Raw genomic sequence first — 22,651 nt, forward strand, 5'->3', positions numbered from 1 at the left:
GAAAAACACATCCATAAGCAATTGGAAGATCTGTAAGAGTTTAAGTTAATTGTGTCCACTACTTGTTTCCAAATATTTCCAATTTCAAAAGCGAAAAACCATGGACAAAAATCAGAAATTGAGCTACGATATTGGCGTAGCTAAGGGCCAAGCCCAGGTTTGCATTAATTTTCACTATCTCTTCCATGCGATTTTTAATTTTAGTTGGTGATTTCTTTGTATCTATTTAAATATTGATGATAGAATTTACTAATTTCATTCCATCGAGTAGGGGCGCCTTTTAGCCTTTTTCTTGACATAGGTTCTATAAGAGGTTTCCTTTTATTATTATTATTATTATTATTATTATTATTATTATTATTATTATAACATTTAAGTTAGTGAGCTTATAGTTAAGTTAATAAAGTTGATGAAAATCATAGAAGGCCATGACATTACATAACAAATAGAGATAAAAAATATTTGTTGGATCTATCTAACCATTAATGAATAGAATTATATGATAATTGCATTGGTGAAAACATTTAATGGATTTCGGAGTATCGTTTTGGAACGAAAAAACTCTTCCTTTCTACATGAAATTTGTCTTAATTTTGTCATTCTAGATCTCTATACGTAAAAGAAGTTTTAATTGTTTTAGCTACTACTTCCTACATATATAATAGTGTGATAATTTTTGAATTTGCGATGCCTCAGGAAATAGGTAATCAATTGTTGGAGAAAGCTGGGACTGCTGTGCAGTCTGCCAAGGAAACAGCGCAAGAGGTTCGGACATTATTAATTATTCATTTATCAATCAAACGTGACATTTACACAAATAGCCGACCGAATTTACTATTTACTATTCTTATTCGATATACATATATTATATATTTGCCAGTCATTTTTAGTCTAAGCCATTGGGTGGTCGGTTATTTAGGTTAATTCTTCAAAATTTATTTAATATATATATTTATCCAGAGCCCGATAACCTCTTTTTAGTGTTTAATTCCCTTTAACTCAAAATCTTAGCTTTGCAATAAATCTGAATTTTTAAAGCTTATTTATATTAAAAATATTCTTTTTAATTTTGGTGATATTTTGATATAGGTGGGGCAGCAAGTGAAGACCAAAACACTAGAAGCAGCAGATGCCGTTAAAAATGCCACTGGCATGAACAAATAAACCACGTTAATTTCCACCATATTATAGTTTATGAAGATCTTAATTTATTCTACTTCAATTGGGCTACCAATTTATGTTGCTTAAGTTTAAATTATTGGCAGTGGGATTTTACTGGGTATGTTGTAAGTTAAATTTAAATTACTGGTGAGAACTTCTGCGTTTCTGAATTATATTTTAGAAGCAGCGTCTGTAATAATATTGTAATAATGTTTCGTTCTTAATTATAATTGCATATTTCGTAGCACTTGCAGTAGAAGTATGATCCAAATTCACTTGGATGTACTAGCTTTGCTGTTCTTATACCTTCGTGTAGGGGTGTACATAAGCTGAGTTGGTTTGGATTTTCAATTACCAAATCAAACTAATTGTGCCGGGTTATTAAATTTAAAGACCAAACCAAACCAATAAAAGTCGAGTTTTTTAATCTCGAGGTTTTCGGGTTTTTCGGGTTTTTTCCACAAAGTTTTCATAGAGCAAAACATAGAATTTGCGCTCTAAATATTTCTTTAATCCTAGTAAGACATAACTATATAAGGTGTTTTTCAAGAAAATATTAACATAAAATATGAGATACGCCATAGCATTGTACTAAAATATTCAACAATAAAGATAATAAAATGGCATAAAACAAATATTTTTAATAAGCCATAATAAAAATAAACATAATCTAAAATTACTAAGTTGATAAAATAAGTACGACTGATAAGTACTACTATTATTTATATGACTAAACACTGGAAAAAAATAAGTTGTGCAATTTAAATAAACCAAGAAAAAACTAAAAAAATAGATATCCAATACTATTGTCATTTTGTTAGAATTAATATTGATTTGATTTTTGTTTAGAATTTATTTGAGTTACAAATATTTATAGACTATCAAACTTATTGGAGCATTCAAAACTTATAAGTCCAAGTTTGAAATAATACATTAGATGATAAAATTATGAAAAAGTTTAAAAAATATTTATAAACTACATTACAATAAGTATTTTTATGTATTAAATATAGTTAAATCTTATATACATGTAATGTCGGGTTTGTTTGGCTTCAGTTTGACTTTTTTTAGTTAAAATCAAACCAAACCAATTATGGTCGGGTTTTTTTCAACACCAAACCAAACCATAGTCGGATTTTTTTTCTCAGTTTGACTCGGATTTTCGAGTTGGTGCGATTTGTCGGTTTTCTTTGTACACCCCTACGTACTTTTTAAGACCATGATCTAACTTCCATACAATACTAGAACTTTTCTCAAGATTATAACGACAACCTGAAGGAAATAATAATTAATATTCGTGTCAATAATATTCCTTCATCTATTACGGAATTAAATGTTTTTTACATGATAGTTTGATTTATGCGTCGAATAGTATGGAAACAATTTCCTATAACCACTTATGATTTGACTAGGGGAAATGGGCATATGAAAATATTATGTGTTTTATTTGGGGTTTTAACATATTCCATTTCATATAAAGGTGTCTAACTAATAATGGACCACAAATTAAAATTGAATCTCCCGTCAAATATCCTTAGCGCCACAGTTTTCGTAAAATTAAAGTTTTACGGGCAAATTAGGACAATTTCGCAAAGTTCAAGGGTAACTTTAAACTTTTCCCTTATATACAAAAGGACATGTATTGAAAAACTTTCGCTAGTAAATAAGCATATTTAGATTTTAGACCAATTTTATATATAACTTTTGCGGAATATCGTGGGTTAACTAGCACACAATCACACACAAAGAAAATAGAGAAGAAAAATCAACACATGGATTTTACGAGGTTCGGCTAAGCCTAATTTTCGGGGCAAAAACAGAGAGAGTTTTCCACTATGAATGAGAAAAAAAACAAAGTACAATCTCTAGGATCCCCAATTACAACCCTTATATATAGATCCCAAAAGATCCCAAACATATAAGAGAAATGTTTCCCAATTTGATAAGGACTATAGGTTTTCCTTTCAAAAATCTATTAGGACAATGGATTTTCCTAAGCCTACAGGGATTATGGGTTTCCTAAAGTTACAAGGAAATAATTCAAGCAACAAAATAACAAATCTTCCCCTTGGCTTGAATTCTCTTCATCAACAGGAACAACGTCTCTCTACCTTGCCCTTAGCCCTCGCAAGGGCTCTATTCATTGCCGCACACATCAACCAAGTCTAGGCAACGCCTAAACTTGTTAAGAGACTCAATCTCTTTAGCCATAACACTAATCCGTGGATTTGGTTCCGTACTCTGACTAGCTTCTGAGTAGCTATAACAATATCGGTAGGGACAAATTTCATCAAAACTATTGATGGATGACATACTTGGACAATTTCACAAAGTTCAATGGCATATTTAAACCTTATCCCTATTTATTTAAAATGATGGAATAGATTAATTATGATAAAGCCACACTCATTTGCGTTAATTTAATTGGTGCATTTGAATTACAAACCAAACTCACTTATCTTATGGTCATAAGCTTCCATTTTAATTCGCCAAAGTGTGTCATTTATAAACTTGGCGAGCATGTATTGTGTCACGGCCTGCATTCCATCAAATTGTAATGATATCTAATCCAACTCGCAAACCAACCAATACAGGAGTAATCCTCAACAAAAAATAACCATATAAATAATGAATTATAATCGCGAAATTTACAATAACTACCCAAGAATTAGTGTCACAAATCATGATCGACTGAGAATGAGAATACAACACGGATGTGAAAAAATAACATATATTCGAAATATTAAAACTGATATACAAGTCTCAAACTACCATGAACAAGATGACAACCTGCAAATGGAACACTACTATATCTTTAATGCTTGCTCTCGAACTCTACAATATCTCAATTCTAAAATAGTATGAGTACATTGATACAATATTTTGTAAGTATCAAGACAGCTTCAACAAAGTAGCGGCGAAGTTTTATCAAAATATACTCACTTTAACATGTGCAACTCATATACAAAGCAACAATAGAGAAAGTTGATAACAATCAAAGTATATTACAATATGGATAGATAGGACATACGATAATGATGCAACCTATCTCAGCTAAATAAGTTCAACGCATCAAAGAAACATATTTAATGATATGCACAATCAATATTTATATGAAATGCATTGACAATACCCTAATATCAAATATGTATAATAAAAACTTAACCGCTGCATCAAATTAACACCATCTAAGTGTCCAACAATCTTCTAATAAGTCATACGTGTGTGTAAAAATATATAAAAGCATATATGGATGATATACATAAATAAAATTTATAAGAAAATATGAACAAACATAAAGGATCACTTAACGTAAATAAATCTTTCACCCTTATACTCAAACCCATCAATCGGTATCATAATCGAGTCAGAAACTTATCGATTTCTCATAAATCCACGTGTATGTCACCAAGAGAAAAACATGAGCGGGTGGCTCATGAGGGATAGATCGTATTTCACACACACTTGGAACATAAATTTTTTACGTCCTATAGGAACATGATATAATTAATATACCCTAACTGATACCTCAACATAAATGAAGTCATACACCGCAGTATATGATTATGCAGTTCTACCATGTAAAATTATTACATAAAATCCATAATGTTAAGCTAGCATGTGAAGGATGCCTATAATATTATTCTAGCATGAATAAAATTCTCAAGTAGTCATACAATATTAGTCATGATATACAATATCCTACAACGTTAAAGTAGCATACGAGAGACACCTATAGTGTAATACTGGCATGTGAAGATGCACTAATGATGACATAAGTAAATCAATTAGAGCATATGAAGTGAAGCATATACCAAACAAGGCATAAAAAGACTAAAATACACCCAAGCATGAATAAACCTTAGAATACGTGTATACGCTCATCACCTCGCATATATATTACTTCAAAACACGTTGCACATAACAACGAGATTATTCTTGAAACAATTTCCTCAAGTCAAGGTTAGGCAAGATACTTACTCTTCTTACGCTAGCTCTATTCTTCTAAATCTGCTTTTCCTACTCTAAATTCAGCAAACGAGACCACTCTAGCCCAAAGAGTGTTGCATGATATCAAATGAAATCATATGACTCAATTCCCTAAGAAAATTATTCTTTGAGTAAAGTCAACAAAAGTCAACCTTGGGCTTGTTGAAATAGGTGATCATCTCATCTAAAACCTTAACCTGTTAGAATGAGCACACTTTTATTTACTTAATTATATCTTCAACACCCCTCTCCCCTCACGTGCGGCGTTGATTTTTTTTGTTGAGCCAAACACATGAAAATTCTTTTTTATTATTGGGTGGGAGTGAGACTCGAACCCACAACCTCTGCCTGGTCCAATACCATGTTAAAGTGTGTGTCCATCTCATCAAAAAGTTTAAGCTGTGTCACGATCCAAAATATACCTAGTCGTGAGGCACATAACCCTAGTGCTAGGTAAGCTTAACATAGAATAAGGTATATGTTGGCCCAAGTGAAGGTTAGTTTTGAAGATTGACAAAGGAAGCTCAGATATGAACCAGGTCCATCCCTTAGGTGCATAGAAACGGGCAGGTTCGAGCATGTGGGATGCACGTGAAGGAGATAAACTTAATTTGGTATATTTGATATATCTCCTGATTGAAAAAGTTGTATAATTGATAAGGAGAATGACTCCTTACTCAAAGAGAACATTATCCATGATAGAGAAGGAGTTAGAAGTTGAGATCAACTAGAACTCTTCCACCAAGGAAGTGTATCATTAGAACTCTAGTTATTTCTTCATCTACTAACTCTATATATTGTAGGTTGTTCTCATTTTTACAAGTATGCACAAACACCGAAGTTAAACAGGAATTGAGAGCAAAATAGCAAGGCATTTTGCAAGAAGTTCGTATGAGATTCAAGTGTGCAAACCTGAAGCTACATGAACCAGATATAAGAACTAGTTTCAAGTGTCTGTCTTTTATTCTAGTTCAATAGTAGTAGGTGTTTTCATATTGTACCTTTCAGTTTTATCTAGAGGCAATTATAATAGGTACTCAGAGTATTCAAGTTAGAGTTAACTTGAAGTTGTCGCAACAGTTAGAGGTTGTTTGCTACAACGGGATTAGAGTTAGTCCTAGGTTTACAAAAATATTTTTGTAAATGCAGTTTTTGACTCAGTGATTTAGTGGAGAGTTTGGGAAAATCTTATTGGGAAGTAGGTTGTGGTTTTTGCACGTAAAATACTTGTGTTCTTTACTTTTCGCATTTACTATTTCTACAATAGTAGGTTAAGGAACACTTAGAAGAATCATGTCCTTCCATAATCAGTTTAAGCGAAATATTGGACAACACACAAATTACCCTTGTGTGGTATTGAAGTTAAAACATCAATTGATATCAGAGTGGGTTATCCTTGAAGAGGCTAATACCTTAGGAACAGATCAAGATGAGCGCACCACTTGGAAACTAGGAAGGGCAATACACTGTTAGGCCTCCACTCTTTAATGGCCAGTACTACTCTTGGTGAAAAAATAGGATGAGAGATCACATGATCGGAGAAGACTATGAGTTATGGGACATTGTCACTGATGGTCCCCTGGCTACCATGAAGAAGAATGCTGAAGGAGTAGATGTGCCACAAACAAGAGCTGACTGCAATGCTGAGGACTTTGAGGAAATGAGAGAAGAATGCTAAGGCAAAGAAATGACTTGTGTGTGGACTTGGTCCAAACGAGTACAGTAGAATTCAAAGTTGTACCACTGCTAAGGAAATCTGGGACACATTGCAAGTGGCTCATGAAGGAACACCTCAAGTGAAGAAGTCCAGAGGAACACTACTGTACTCTCAATATGAGAATTTCACCATGAAGGAAGGGGAAACCATCCAAGATATGTATACAAGGTTCACCACACTAACAAATGAACTTAAGTCTCTTGGATGGGTTATTCTTGAAGAAGACAAAGTTGAAAAGATTTTGACAAGGGTTCTGCCAGTCTTTTAGGAGAGCAAAATCACTGTCATTCAGGAATCAAAGAACATTACCACTCTTAAGTTGGACGAGCTAATTGGAAATCTCAGTGCTTATGAACTTAGAAGGCAAACCATGAAGATGGATGCACCCAAGAAGGAAAAGAGCCTGGCACCAAGAATCACTGAAGGTGCTAATATAGAAGAGGATGAAATGGCTATGATCACAAAGAACTTCAAGAAGTACCTAATGAGAGGAAAGGGTTCCTCAAGAGGTGGAAGTTACAGCAAACCAAGGGTTCTTGAAAAACAGACCAACGAGGGCTGCTACAAGTATAGGAAGACTGATAACCACATCAAAAACTATCCTCAGTGGAAAGTTGAATAGAAGAAGGAAAGAGCTGAACGAAGAAACAGAAAGAAGGAACAGGTTCATCCCAAAAAGAACAAAGGAACAACAAAGGCTATGGTTGCTGCCTGGGGAGAAAGCTCAGATGAGGACTCAGAGGATGAAGATGGAGATGAACAAGCACTTATGGCTATTGGAGAATCCGATGAGGAATCTGAGGTAAGTATAATTCATCTCAAAGACAAGATTAAGTTTTTGTCCAAAGAAAAGCTATCTAAGTTACTTCTAGATTTCATTGATGAATCTGAGGTTATAAACAATGAAAAGGAATATCTGTCTAAGGAATGTGTGATTTTGAAAGCTAAGTGCAAAAATCTGGAACTTAGGGCTAGTGAAAGTGATAGTTAAAATGCTGAGTTAAAGAACTAGGTTCTTGAACTTGACGCCACTATCCTAGATCTTAGATCTAAAAATCTAAAACTGAAATTAGGAACAGGTAAAAAGAAAGTTGATCACTCACAACTCACTTTAGAAGAAAACGTAAGAAAAATAAAAGATGAGTTGTATAAAAGAGATGAGCAGATAAGAGTCTTAAAAGAGGAACTAAGCAAGGTCAAGCACGAGCTAGACAAAACCTGTAAATGGAAAAGGTCATCCAATGCACTTTCATGGCTACAAGAACACCATAGTAGCAATAAGAGAGGACTTGGCTACGGGACCCCTGCACCTAAGTGGGATCTTAAAAGCAAGTACCTCACACTTCCTGAGAACAAAATCTGCACACACTGTGGTAAGACCGGTCACTACAAAAGTGAATGTACTGCAAAAGAAAAGGCTGGTCAAAAGAATAAAATATTTGTTCAAGGAAAAAATAGGCCACCAGGATGGGCCAAAAAGAATCTGATTCACCTTTTTGCCTATGGAAAGGAACCTACTGTAAAGCCCCAGAAAAAAATTTGCTTAGTAATTTAAGATTTCGTGGTGCCAAGGTAGGCCAAATATTTAATCTTGCGTGCAAATGAGGATTAAGGATATTATGGATATCAATTGGATATGTTAAGAAGTGTATAAGTCATATTAGAGGTGAATTGGGGTCTAAGAAGAGGCCTAAGTCTAAGCCAAGTTAGGAAAATTTCATATTAGACGAAATCTGTAAATGAGTGCGCACAAGACCTCACTTTAAACGATTATATATCTAGTTATATAAGGTGTTGTGTGATACATAACCTATCAAATTAAAGCCCTTTGAATTTAGTTTCCAACGCAACAAACCGTTCATCATTTGGAGGTGTATACGGAAAGTTATGACCATTTTACTGGGCAGGTGTCTCTAGCGTGAACATTAGCGCAAAGTCGCGCATTATGCTGAGTATTCTGCCTCCCGCGCGCGAACATAGCGCGAGCTCGCGCGCCTGGAAGGTTTTTAAATATCCTAAAGACCAGAAATAAGAGAATTTTTCTCAAGCTTAGGGCTTCCTCTACACCCCCAACTCGACCAAGGCATTCAATTGCACACCTAAGGTGAGTTTTTAAGTGTGTTTTCATGGTGATTTCACTTCTCAATTACTAGTTACAACATGATTTTGATTGGGTTTCATAGGGTTTCTTCAAAATCTCAAGAACACCCCAAATTTGTCTTTCAAGATTTGGTCTACAAGAGGTAATCATACACCTTAGACTTACATAAATGGAGTTATTATGGAAATATGAGTATGGATTAAGTATTGTAACTCATGGGATGGGGATTGGAAGTCATAGGTGCCTAACCTAGGTTGTGTTGGTATTGTAGAGATTGTGAGGTGGGTTATTGGGGTATGATTCTTGGGGTAATAGTATTATGTATACATGCATGTACAAATTAGGTTTATGGGAAGATTGATGAATATAAATAAGTAAAGATTAGGTTGGGGAAAGAAGAAAATCTTGTAAAAGGAATTTAAAATCAAGATTTAAAATCAAGATTTAAAATCAAGATGCTCAACTAGTGTTTGATAAAATGCTCAAATGAGCTGAAACCATGAATACCTTCCTAATTTGTGTTAATTTTGTTATGTCTCAAGTAGATTGGGATTGCTAGAATTTTCGAAATGTCGTAGTAACTTAAGGAAAGCTCAAACGAGGTATGTATGGCTAACTTTGACCTTTTGTAAAGTCACTTTGTTTGGTATACGAATATTTGGTATATGATATCTACGTGGATTATTTGTGGAATTCTTGTGATTGGTATGATTTGATTGTTCGTGGTTAAGTCTCCCGATATAATGGTGTACGTAATTGGCAATAAACCAAATGTGTGATTGTGAATGTGTTATGTGGTAAGAGTTGAGAAACAAATGATGGAAGGAAATCGTAAATGATGCAGTTGGAACAACTGTGGTAAGAACATATATGGCTTGTATTGGCAATTATCGCGGTGACATAAAATGCATATGAGTTGTTGAATATTATGGAAATAGTATTGGTGGCTATAGAAATTCTTTGAGAATTGTTGTTGTTGTTCTTTGTGAATTGTTGTTGTTGTTATTGTGTTGTTTGTGAATTGTGATTGTTCGGTGGGATCAGGTTGCGCACCGCAACACAAAGTAATAAGGTGTGGGTTGTGGTGATAAGGGTGGCTGAGGTAATAAGGGTAGCCGAGGTAATAAGGGTGGAAAAGTGATCGAAATCACTATTGAAATGAAAATATGAGAAAGTTGTGAAATCATTGATGTGAAAATGTTGAAGGGTAAATGGAGAGATTGTAACTTGTTTGGCTTGATGGTTTTCTTTCATGTGTATTTGATTGTTGGTTCCATGACTACTTGTTACTTGTGTATGGTTTGAGTTTACTTAGGGCAAGTTTGTTCATACATACCAGTACAATTCAAATGTGCTGACGTCCCTTTTGCCGGGGGCGCTACATTCGTGTTATGATTGTAGGTGGATCCATAGCAGGTACTCCAGTCCACCGACCGTAGCTCCCCTTCACTTTCCTCCAGAAGCATTGGTGAGCCCTTTTCCTCCCGGGGCCTTGCGTGACTCATGCCGCTTTTTATTTCGGAGTCTTGTTTTGGTTTTTGGTGTAAGGTATAGCCGGAGCCTTGTTACCGGCAAGTATTGTATCACTCTTTTGTATCCCTAGAGGCTCCGTAGACAGGAAATGTGGGTTATGTACTTATGTATTTTGGGCAGTATAACTTGTAAACCACGCTAAGTAACTATGTATGCTATGTAAATCTCGTAATAATGTGTTTAAATTTATAAATGGCTATTTCACTTGGTTAATGGGAAATGGAAATGCGGGGTAACACGTGGAATAGGAAAGGCACCCAGGTCCGCTTGGCTGGGGCTGCCCGGTCGAGCGTCGGTCGCGCCCCTCAGTTTTAGGGCGTGACAAACTTGGTATCAGAGCCTAAGATTTTAAAAGGGTCCTAGAATGTCTCGGAGCCGTGTCTAGTAGAGTCCTTCTTATCGGTGTGTTGTCGACCACATCTATAAGTTGGAGGCTACATGGGCATTTAGGAAATTACCTTCTTCTTTGTTACTCTATATTGTGCGGTGAAGTGAAAAGTGGAACTATTTACCTCTAACTCGTGCTCTGTTCCAAATTTTCAGTAGTGGCACCTAAGAAGAGATCTAGACTCGGCCTCGGGGCCAATGCCACCCCAAGCGTGGCTATGAATCATGTACCTGATGTCGTGGGTGAGAGTGACTCCCCGGTCTTGAATCTGCCTGGCCCATTTATTCCGGATCCAAGTAATCCTGTCCCAGCTGCGGCAGAGGGTGCTACCATCCCTCTCGCTGATATTCCAGATCCTGATGCAGTTCCAGCTTTCGGTCCCGGGGTTTCTGATGGGGACCTTAGAGGAGCCATCCATATGTTGACCCAGTTAGTGGCCGCTCAGGCCCAGAGATCCCATGATGCCCCTACGTCCTCCAGCGGATAGGGAGATTCCGCCAGCTCCAGAGTCAACCAGTTTCTGCGGTTGGCCCCTCCAGAGTTCACAGGCATAGACCCAGAGGCTGATCCTCAGGATTTCCTTAATGAAATGTATAAGACCCTTCGAGTGATGAAGGCTAAAGAGACGGAGGGGGTTGAGTTGGATTCATACAGGTTGAGGGGAGCAGCGTATTCATGGTTCGAGATATGGGAGGATTCCCGTGGGGAGGAAAGGCCTCCAGCTAGATGGGATGAGTTTGTAGATGCATTCATGGACCACTTCTTGCCTGCCGAGACAATGGCAACCCGTGCCACTGAGTTTGAGGTCCTCAAGCAGGGTATGAGTATTTGGGAGTACCACATGGAGTTTGTGAGATTGTCCAAGTATGCTCCCCAGTTAGTGTCGACCATGGGTGATCGAGTTCGGCGATTTGTTCAGGGTCTTAGTCCATTGGTGGTGAACGAGGCTGCTACAACGGCCTTACACTCAGATATGAATTATGGGAAGATTGTGGGATTCGCTCAGGCCGCAGAGGCTAGGAAGTTGAAAATACGGGCAAAAAGGGAGAGTAACAGCAGGGCTCACTCAGGGAGACCAGTTCAGAGAAGGGGGCTATCAGGGTTATCCCAGTCATATGCTCAGTCCTCAGCGAGCGCACCGCCATCTGTGCACAGTTATCAGCAGAGCAGTCACTTGAGACCAGGTTCAGATAGCAAGAGACCCCATCAGTCCGATCGTCCAGGAGGGGGATCACAACAGCAGGGGGAGCTCTATGCCCCAAGTGTGGGAGATTCCATACGGAAGCTTGTTATTTGGATATCCCGGTATGTTATAGATGTGGGGTGAGAGGTCATATCCAGCGGGACTGTCATACGCCCAGACAGGGCACGGGTAGGGGATTTTCTCAGCCATCTGGTTCTTCAGATGCTACATCATCTGCGTGCCCTCCAGTCCAAGTAGGGCATGGTGCAATTAGGGGTGGAGCTCGTGGTAGAAGTGGACCTAGCTGATTTTACACTTTTAGTGGTCGTCAGAGTGCAGAGGCTTCTCCAGATGTTGTCACAAGTATCTTGTCTGTTCAGGCCATTGATTGTTATGCTCTTATTGATCCGGGGTCCTCTTTGTCTTATGTCACCCCATTCATTGCTTCAAGTTTTAGGGTAGAACCCGAACAGATTCATGAGCTGTTCTCTGTATCAACTCCGGTTGGTGATTCTATCACAGCCGCGCAAGTTTATAGGAATTGTGTTGTCACGGTATGTGGTCGTGCTACCACGGTCGATCTTATTGAGCTTGGAATGGTGGATTTTGATGTGATTATGGGAATCTGGCTTTATTCGTGCTTTGCTAAACATGACTGCCGAATGAGATTCATGAGGCTTGAGTTCCCTAATGAGACGATTATTGAGTGGAAGGGAAATGGTGTGGTACCGAAAGGTAGGTTTATTTCTTACCTTAAGGCTTCAAAGATGATTAGGAAGGGGTGTATCTACCATTTGGTCCGGGTGGCGGACACCACTTCAGAAGTGTCTGCCCCCGAGTCCGTGCCAGTCGTGAATGAGTTTCTTGAAGTGTTTCCGGATGAGCTTCCAGGGATCCCACCAGATAGGGAGATTGATTTTGGGATTGATGTATTGCCAGATACACAGCCAATATCTATTCCACCATACAAGATGGCGCCATCGGAGTTAAGGGAGTTAAAGGAGCAGCTGAAGGATTTATTAGAAAAGGGGTTCATACGGCCAAGTGTGTCGTCGTGGGGTGCTCTGGTTCTTTTTGTCAGGAAGAAGGATGGGTCGCTCCGGATGTGTATTGATTATCGGCAGCTTAACAAGGTCACCATCAAGAATAAATATCCTTTGCCTCGGATAGATGATTTGTTCGACCAATTGCAAGGTGCAAGGTTCTTCTCCAAAATTGATCTACGGTCCGGGTATCACCAATTGAAGATCAGAGAGCAGGATATTCCTAAGACCGCTTTCAAAACTCGCTATGGTCACTTTGAATTCTTGGTCATGTCTTTTGGGCTAACCAATGCCCCGACAGCTTTCATGGATCTTATGAATCGGGTCTTCAATCCATTTCTAGACTCCTTTGTGATTGTTTTCATTGATGACATCCTTGTTTATTCGCGAAACCGGGAGGATCATGCCGATCACCTCAGGGCAGTTCTGCAGACCCTTTATCAGCACCAGTTGTATGCTAAATTTTCAAAATGTGAATTTTGGTTGGAGTCCGTTACGTTTCTGGGCCATGTTGTTTCCAGTGAAGGGATTCAGGTGGATCCCCAGAAGATTGCAACAGTAAAAGATTGGACTAGACGCACGACCCCGACAGAGATATGTAGCTTCTTGTGTTTAGCGGGGTATTATCGGAGGTTTGTGGAGGGATTCTCTACCCTCGCCTCCCCTTTGACTAAGTTGACGTAGAAAGAAGTTAGGTTCTAATGGTCCGACGTTTGTGAGAAAAGTTTTCAGGAATTGAAGTCGAGATTGACCTCGGCGCCGATATTGACCTTACCGGAGGGCACATAAGGATTTGTGGTTTATTGCGATGCCTCCAGGGTCGGTTTGGGGTGTGTGTTGATGCAACAAGGGAAGGTTATAACATATGCTTCAAGGAAACTCAAGAATCATGAGAAGAATTATCCGACGCATGATTTGGAGCTTGCGGCAGTTGTATTTGCCTTGAAAATATGGCGGCATTATATTTATGGGGTCCATGTGGATGTTTTTTCGAACCACAAGAGTCTCCAATATTTGTTCAAGCAGAAGGAGTTGAATTTAAAGCAGCGGTGGTGGTTAGAATTGATCAAGGATTATGATATGGATATTTTATACCATCCAGGGAAGGCGAATGTGGTGGCCGACGCTCTCAGTCGGAAGTCCATGGGTAGTTTGGCTCATTTGGGAGCGGATTAGAGGTCTTTGGCTCGGGAGGTTTATCAATTAGCCAGTCTGGGGGTTTGTATTTCGACCTCAGACGAGGGGAAGGTTATGGTGCGTAATGGAGCAGAATCGTCACTGGTAGCGGAAGTCAAGGAAAAGCAGTTCATTGATCCAGCATTGGCACAGATGAAAGAGGCAGTTTTGAATAACAATACTTCGGCCTTTCACTCGGTATATTACAATGTCAAGGTAGGCTATGTGTTCCAAATATGGATAATCTTCGGGAGAGGGTAATGGCGGAGGCTCATAATTCCAGGTAATCGGTGCACCCAGGTTCTACAAAAATGTATCATGATCTCAAGGAAATTTATTGGTGGAACGGTATGAAGAGGGGTGTGGCAGACTTTGTGACTAGATGTCCAAACTGTCAGCAAGTAAAGGCCGAACATCAAAGACCTGGTGGATTGACTCAAAGCATAGAAATTCCAATGTGGAAATGGGAGATGATCAATATGGATTTTGAAGTGGGGCTGTCGCGCACTCCGCGCAGGTTCGACTCAATTTGGGTGATCATTGATCGACTCACAAAATCAGCGCACTTCTTGCTAGTTAAATCTTCCGACACAGCAGAACAATATGCCCAGTTGTATATCAAAGAAATAGTCAGGTTGCATGGCACTCCAGTCTCAATCATTTCAAATCGAGGGGCTCAGTTCATGGCCAACTTTTGGAAGAAATTTTAGCAGGGCTTGGGCACTCAGGTAAATCTCAGCACAGCTTTCCATCCTCAAACTGACAGGCAAGCAGAGCGGACTATTCAAACGCTTGAGGACATGTTGCGAGCTTGTACTCTTGATTTCAAAGGTAGTTGGGATGACCATTTGCCACTCATAGAATTTGCTTACAACAACAGCTTCTATGCTAGTATCCAAATGGCACCATTCGAGGCACTGTATGGTAGGAGATGCAGGTCTCCCATTGGGTGGTTCGAGGTTGGAGAAGCAGAATTGATAGGGCCGGACCTCGTGTATCAGGCCTTGGAGAAAGTCAAAGTTATTAAGGAGAGGTTGAAAACTGCTCAAAGTCGCCAAAAGTCTTATTCGGACATTCGTCATAGAGATTTGGAGTTCAAAGAAGATGATTTGGTATTTTTGAAGGTTTCCCCCATGAAGGGAATCATGCGATTTGGGAAGAAAGGGAAATTAAGTCTGAGGTATGTCGGACCATACAGAATCATTCAGAGGATCGGTCAAGTGGCATACAAGCTCGAACTGCCACCCGAGATGTCGTTGGTACATCCGGTCTTCCATGTGTCTATGTTGAAGAAGGTAGTGGGAGATCCGTCCGTTATTGTGCCAATTAAAGCTATTGAGGTTAATGAAAAACTATCTTATGAAGAAATTCCAGTTGCCATTCTTGATAGGCAAGTCCAAAAATTGAGAACTAAGGAAATTGCCTCTGTAAAAGTGTTATGGCGGAACCAGCAGGTTGAGGAAGCCACTTGGGAAACCGAGGAAGAAATGAGAAAGAAGTAACCACGTTTGTTTGAATAGTTATGTAATAGCTTTTATGCATTTAGTTCCTGTAAACTCTTATCTTTTGATTTGATCTATGTTAAACTATTCCATTTTGACTATGTATATTGCCTATGCGGTCATAGTTAGTGTTGAACAAGTTATGTTATGTCTATGGAACATGTATATACTGTTAGGATATGTATCTGGGGCCCTCTGACAGGTGGATAGTCCTAGTTACAAAGGAAACTCTGGCAAAATTCTCGAAAATTTAAGGAGTTAGCCAAATTTGGGGCTGATGATATATTTCATAATGTGAAAAAGCAGAAGTTACATAAGGATGGCTAATGGATGAAACTTGATCCTCATTCGAGGACGAATGATCTTAAGCGGGGAAGAATGTAAAGCCCCCCAAAAAAATTTGCTTAGTAATTTAAGATTTCGTGATGCCAAGGTAGGCCAAATATTTAATATTGCGTGCAAATGAGGATTAAGGATATTATGGATATCAATTGGATATGTTAAGAAGTGTATAAGTCATATTAGAGGTGAATTGGGGTCTAAGGAGAGGCCTAAGTCTAAGCCAAGTTAGGAAGGTTTCATATTAGACGAAATCTGTAAATGAGTGCGCACAAGATCTCACTTTGAACGATCATATCTACAGTTATATAAAGAGTTGTGTGATACATAACCTATAAAATTAAAGCTCTTTGAGTCTAGTTTCCAACTCAACAAATCGTTCATCATTTGGAGGTGTATACGGAAAGTTATGACTATTTTACTGGGCAGGTGTCTCTAGCGCGAACATTAGCGCGAAGTCGCGCATTATGCTGAGTATTCTGCCTCCCGCGCGCGAACATAGCGCGAGCTCGCGCGCTTGGAAGGTTTTTAAATATCCTAAAGACCAGAAATAAGAGAATTTTTCTCAAGCTTAGGGCTTCCTCTACACCCCCAACTCGACCAAGACATCCAATTGCACACCTAAGGTGAGTTTTTAAGTGTGTTTTCATGGTGATTTCACTTCTCAATCACTAGTTACAACATGATTTTGATTGGGTTTCATAGGGTTTCTTCAAAATCTCAAGAACACCCCAAATTTGTCTTTCAAGATTTGGTCTACAAGAGGTAATCCTACACCTTAGACTTACATATATGGAGTTATTATGGAAATATGAGTATGGATTAAGTATTGTAACTCATGGGATGGGGATTGGAAGTCATAGGTGCCTAACCTAGGTTGTGTTGGTATTGTAGAGATTGTGAGGTGGGTTATTGGGGTATGATTCTTGGGGTAATAGTATTATGTATACATGCATGTACAAATTAGGTTTGTGGAAAGATTGATGAATATAAATAAGTAAAGATTGGGTTGGAGAAAGAAGAAAATCTTATAAAAGGAATTTAAAATCAAGAAGCTCAACTAGTATTTGATAAAATGCGCAAATGAGCTGAAACCATGAATACCTTCCTAATTTGTGTTAATTTTGTTATGTCTCAAGTAGATTGGGATTGTTAGAATTTTCGAAACGTCGTAGTAACTTAAGAAAAACTCAAACGAGGTATGTATGGCTAACTTTGACCTTTGTAAAGTCACTTTGTTTGGTGTACGAATATTTGGTATGTGTTATCTACGTGGATTATTTGTGGAATTTTTGTGATTGGTATGATTTGATTGTTCGTGGTTAAGTCTCCCGATATAATGGTGTACGTAATTGGCAATAAACCAAATGTGTGATTGTGAATGTGTTATGTGGTAAGAGTTGAGAAACAAATGATGGAAGGAAATCGTAAATGATGCAATTGGAACAGCTATGGTAAGAACATATATGGCTTGTATTGGCAATTATCGCAGTGACATAAAATGCATATGAGTTGTTGAATATGATGGAAATAGTATTGATGGCTATAGAAATTCTTTGAGAATTGTTGTTGTTGTTCTTTGTGAATTGTTGTTGTTGTTGTCGTTGTGTTGTTTGTGAATTGTGATTGTTCGGTGGGATCGGGTTGCGCGCCGCAACACGAAGTAATAAGGTGTGGGTTGTGGTGATAAGGGTGGTCGAGGTAATAAGGGTGGAAAAGTGATCGAAATCAATATTGAAATGAAAATATGAGAAAGTTGTGAAATCATTGATGTGAAAATGTTGAAGGGAAATGGAGAGATTGTAACTTGTTTGGCTTGATGGTTTTCTTTCATATGTATTTGATTGTTGGTTTCATGACTACTTGTTACTTGTGTATGGTTTGAGTTTACTTAGGGATAGTTTGTTCATACATACCAGTACAATTCAAATGTGCTGACGTCTCTTTTGCCGGGGGCGCTACATTCGTGTTATGATTGTAGGTGGATCCATAGCAGGTACTCCAGTCCACCGACCGTATCTCCCCTTCATTTTCCACCAGAAGCATTTGTGAGCCCTTTTCCTCCCGGGGCCTTGCGTGGCTCATGCTTCTTTTTATTTCGGAGTTTTGTTTTGGTTTTTGGTGTAAGGTATAGCCGGAGCCTTGTTACCGGCAAGTATTGTATCACTATTTTGTATCCCTAGAGGCTCCGTAGACAGGAAATGTGGGTTATGTACTTATGTATTTTGGGCAGTATAACTTGTAAACCACGCTAAGTAACTATGTATGCTATGTAAATCTCGTAAGAATGTGTTTAAATTTATAAATGGCTATTTCACTTGGTTAATGGGAAATGGAAACGCGGGGTAACACGTGGAATAGGAAAGGCACCCAAGTCCGCTTGGTTGGGGCTGCCCGGTCGAGTGCCGGTAGCGCCCCTCGGTTTTGGGACGTGACACGTACACTAGTTTGGGTTCCTAAGTCTAACCCATGATTTCCTTTTTCAGGTCCAAGTGAAGGGGATAAGCCAAATATGGTACATGGATAGTGGTTGCTCAAAGCACATGATAGGAAGCAAGAACCAGTTTCTTTCACTTGAGGACCTCAAAGGAGGTAATGTCTCCTTTGGAAATGGAAAGAAAGGTGAGATCATTGGGCTTGGAAAAGTAGGTAAGGCAGACTCTCACTCTATTGAGAATGTCTACTTGATAGATAACTTGAAATATAGTCTAATTAGTATATCACAACTGTGTGACAGAGGTAACTTGGTAGCATTCGCCTCTACCAGATATTTTGTGATAAATCTTACCCCTGACAAGATTGTTTTGCAGGGAAAAAGAGTAAACAATATTTACAATGTAGATCTGTCCACTCTCTCAGAAAATGAACTCACTTTCTTAAGTGTGTTGGATAATGATCCTCTCCTGTGGCACAAGAGACTTGGACATGCAAGTCTGAGTCAACTCAACAAATTAGTCTCCAAGGACTTGGTGATAGGACTACTTAACATCAAGTTTAAGGAAGACAAAGTTTGTGAGGCTTGTGCAAGGGGGAAGCATGTAAGATCCTCTTTTAAATGCAAGAAATTGGTAAGCACCACTAGAGCGATGGAAATGGTCCATATGGATCTCTGTGGTCTAATGAGAACATTGAGCAGATGTGGTAAAAGATATGTGATGGTTCTTATTGATGATTACTCTAGGTTTACCTGGACATTATTTTTAACATCTAAAGAAATTATTTGACATGTTTACTTCTTTTGTTAGAAAAACTCAGAAACAACTAGGTAATCAACTTGCATCAATTAGGTCTAATCATGGAACTGAATTTGAAAATGCTAAGTTTGCTGAATTTTGTGTTGAGCATGCCATAGATCATAATTTTTCTGCTCATAGGACTCCACAAAAAATGGAGTAGTTGAAAGAAAGAATAGGACACTTGAAGATATGGCTAGAACTATAATTCTTTCTAGTAAACAGCCCCATAGTTTCTAGACAGAAGCTGTAAATACTGCATGCTACATCATAAATAGATGCATGATTAGACCTCCTGTAGAAAAGACCCCCTATGAGTTACTTAAAGGGAGAAAACCAAATATATCCCATCTTAGGGCATTTAGATGCAAGCGTTTTGTGCACAATAATGGTAAAGTTTCCCTAGGTAAGTTTGATCCCAGAAGTGATGAGGGAGTATTCTCGAAATATTCTTCACATAGTAAAGCTTACAAGGTATACAATAAAAGAACTATGTGTGTAGAAGAAAGTGTACATGTGGTTTTTTATGAAACTAACATTCTTTCTGAGAGACAAGAACATGAAGATGAAGCAATTGGGTTGGCAAGAAATTTAAAAGAAATCGCAGTCCAGGCTGAAGCTGCACCAGAAGAAGGAACAAGTAATGCAACATGTTCTTCTAATCAGGGCAACCTAACATGGGGAACTGAACAAAGAGTAACTGACTCTCATACCTCGATGAAACCTATCCATGAACCTGTTTCTCAGCAACAAAACATTGTAGAAGTATCAAGAGGAAACCAGTTGGTTGTGAAACCTTACAAGTGCCAAAATTCTCATCCCATTGAGAACAAAATTATTGATCCAACCTCTAGAATTAAAACTAGATCTTCATTAAAGAATTTTTGTGCTTTTGATGCTTTCTTGTCTCTTACTGAACCTAAAAATGTAGCTGAGGCTTTGTAGGATGTAAACTGGATAAATGCAATGCAAGATGAACTCAACCAGTTAAAAGGAGTCAAGTTTGGCATCTGGTACCAAGACCCAAGGACAGATCAGTAATTGACACAAAATGGGTCTTCAGAAACAAACTTGATAAAGATGGAACAGTTACAAGGAACAAGGCAAGATTGGTGGTTCAAGGATTTAGCCAAGAGGAGGGCATAGACTATGATGAGACCTTTTCTCCAGTTGCAAGGTTGGAAGCAATAAGACTCCTCATAGCCTTAACTGCTTACATGGAATTCACTCTTCACCAGATGGACATCAAGAGTGACTTCCTCAATGGCTATTTGAAGGAATAAGTGTTTGTCAAGCAACCTCCAGGGTTTGAGAACAAGGAGTGTCCTGATCATGCGTACAAACTTGACAAGGCGCTCTATGGGCTCAAGAAGGCTCCTAGAGCATGGTATGAAAGATTATCAAAATTCCTGCTTGAGCATGACTACAAGAAAGGTAAAATCGATAACACTTTATTCTTGAAAGAAAAAGGTAAAGACCTTCTAGTAATGCAGATATATGTTGATGATATAATCTTTGGAGCAACTACTGACAAACTAAGTAAGGAATTTCCTAAACTAATAGGGAGTGATTTTGAAATGAGTATGATGAGTGAGCTTAATTTCTTTTTAGGCTTACAAGTTAAACAAAAATCAAATAGAACTATGATCCATCAATAGAAATATGTGAAAGAGTTGCTCAAAAGGTTTAAAATGGAAGAATCAAGAGAAATCGACACTCCTATAGCAACAACCACAAAATTAGATATAGATGAAGTTCATATGTTGATCTGAAGTCGTATAGGGGAGCGGTTGGTTCTCTTTTATATCTCACTGCTAGTAGACCTGACATTATTTTCAGTATAGGTCTTTGTGCTCGATTTCAGGCAAATCCAAAGGAGTCCCACTTGACTGTTGTCAAGAGAATATTGAGATACTTGAAAGGCACCATTGACCTTTGTATTTGGTATCCAAAATGTAGTAATTTTAATCTAGTGGGATATGCTGACGCTGATTATGCAGGTTTCCTTATGGATAGGAAGAGTACCTCAGGTGTGGCATACTTTTTTGGTTCATGTCTTATATCATGGGCTACCAAAAAGCAAAATTCAATGGCTTTATCTATTGGGGTACTTGCTACAAAAAGCTTAAGTGGCCAAGCCTAGAAAATCTTCTTACCGCCCTTGCAATCACTAGAAAATTCAGTGATTATGAGGAGGAAACTCAGCCCAAGGCTGTGTACAAGAGTGTAATGAAGCCACCTCACAAGGTGTTATTCGAATTTGTCATCAAATGTGTTCTGCCAAGGCAGGCAAGGAGGCACATTGCAAACTTCATGGACTTGGTACTGATGGAGTGTTTGGATAGTGGGAAGCTGATTAATTGGCTTGTATTCATAATCCAGCTTCTTGATAGGGTTGTAATTGGCATCAAGTCTCATGCCATTCCTTATGGCTTCATTCTCACAGCTGTGCTAGCATATTTTAAGGTGCCTCTAAAGAAGTAGGAGGTGGCTACAAACAAAGATCACTTTGGGGTGAAAATTCTTATTGCTTGTGACTATGAGGTCCTTGTCACTCCTAATGAACCTGGTTCATCCAAGACGGCACTAGTCAATAGCAAGGTTAGAGCATTGGTGTAGGAGAGTGGGGCAAAAGATGCTGAGATAGCAAGGCTAAAGACATGGTTCGCTGAAGTAGAGTCTTAGAGAGATGCTCTCAGAACTGAACTGACAAAGGAAAAAGAGAAGATGATGGAGTAGAGTCTTCAAGACATGCTGACACTTCTCCAAGCCCAAAACCAAGCCCCTAGTTCTTCCAAGCCTTAAGCCTACTAGCCTAGTATAGTTCCTTCAGTGACCCAGTTTGGGATGTTTATCTGTTTGCTCATGTTTTTAGTATTTTTATTTCTTTTTATGCTTTGTGGAAAAATCATATCAACTATCAATGAAATCTGTTGATTTTTGTTCTAACTATTTGTTTATATTTCTCTTATGGTTAAAATTCTTAGCTTGATAGATGATGATTAATCCATGATTGCATTTGGGATAGCCAGTGTCCATGAGTAAGAATTTATCAATTTGCATAATACTTTTCGATGATGCCAATAGGGGAAAAAAAGGTTGTGCTTTATACTTTGAACAAGTGATGTTTAGAACCTAATGAACCTGGTCCTTGATGATAAGTGATAAAAAGGAAAAAAGTTTCTAACATTGTGTTGATGTTGAGTGAAGTTGAAACACGGCCTAAGCTTATGATAAAGCATAGTATTTGTCATCATCAAAAAAGGGGGAATTTGTTGGCCCAAG

General features: G+C 38.4%; 1 long non-coding RNA gene across 1 annotated transcript; it reads left to right on the forward strand.

Annotated features, from left to right (window-relative positions):
• LOC107802252 (uncharacterized) lies at window positions 1-1,408 on the forward strand. Its single transcript, XR_001651797.2, has 3 exons — window positions 1-157; window positions 697-765; window positions 1,090-1,408. It is a non-coding gene; the product is annotated as an uncharacterized LOC107802252 (long non-coding RNA).
• Window positions 1,409-22,651: the final 21,243 nt, after the last annotated feature.

This window comes from Nicotiana tabacum, chromosome 22 (genome assembly GCF_000715075.1).
Source record: "Nicotiana tabacum cultivar K326 chromosome 22, ASM71507v2, whole genome shotgun sequence".
In the NCBI taxonomy this organism is placed as follows: Eukaryota; Viridiplantae; Streptophyta; class Magnoliopsida; order Solanales; family Solanaceae; genus Nicotiana; species Nicotiana tabacum.